Source organism: Formica exsecta, unplaced genomic scaffold (assembly GCF_003651465.1).
Source record: "Formica exsecta isolate Colony F162 unplaced genomic scaffold, ASM365146v1 scaffold1440, whole genome shotgun sequence".
In the NCBI taxonomy this organism is placed as follows: Eukaryota; Metazoa; Arthropoda; class Insecta; order Hymenoptera; family Formicidae; genus Formica; species Formica exsecta.
Window position 1 is genome coordinate 1 of NW_021848769.1, and position 624 is coordinate 624.

The 624-nt window shown below is 35.1% G+C and overlaps 1 long non-coding RNA gene across 1 annotated transcript in view; it reads left to right on the top strand.

Moving 5' to 3' along the window:
• The first annotated feature begins 191 nt into the window (after nucleotides 1-191).
• The window catches only part of LOC115246271, a 5,028-nt gene continuing 4,595 nt past the window's right edge, over nucleotides 192-624 (top strand). Inside the window, exon 1 of the long non-coding RNA XR_003885640.1 lies at nucleotides 192-571. This is a non-coding gene — a long non-coding RNA (uncharacterized LOC115246271). The remainder of the gene's footprint in view (nucleotides 572-624) is intronic.

Below are 624 nucleotides of genomic sequence, written 5' to 3' on the forward strand. Positions count from 1 at the left end.
TGTTATGCAATATTTGCAAAGACTTTCTGACAGATGCAGTGATGTCCCCATGTTGTGGAAATTCCTTTTGTGACGAATGTAAATCTTTTATCATAAATTATAGACGATTAATGCGCATTTTTTTATACTTATCTATGTAGGATTATGCTGTTTATAACTAATTACTATTGTATTTTTCCCTTGTATAACGGGTATTCGCACATTTCTGTTAGAATCTGAAGAACATGAATGCCCAGATTGTAAAGAGAAAGATGTATCACTGGAGACTCTTATTCCAAATCGATTTTTACGTAATGCAGTAATGAATTTTAAGAATGAAACTGATTATGTCAAAAGACTTATCGGCCTACTATTCAAAGTGGTGGACAATCTGTAGCATCAACAGATCAACCCAAAGTTTAAGCGCAGCAAACTATGAGTCAAGTATCTTCTCAAGCTCAAGCTATATAATCATCCATTGCTCTTAATGTACCATCGCAAGAATCTGTGGAATCGCAACCCACTAATCTTGAATCTGCCTCGCAACATTTCTCAACTGCCACTTATGGTTAGCAGCCACAGACATCAACCAGTAAGTGCTTTTTGGTAACTGATGTTAGTGTTCTGATGTATATACATATAATT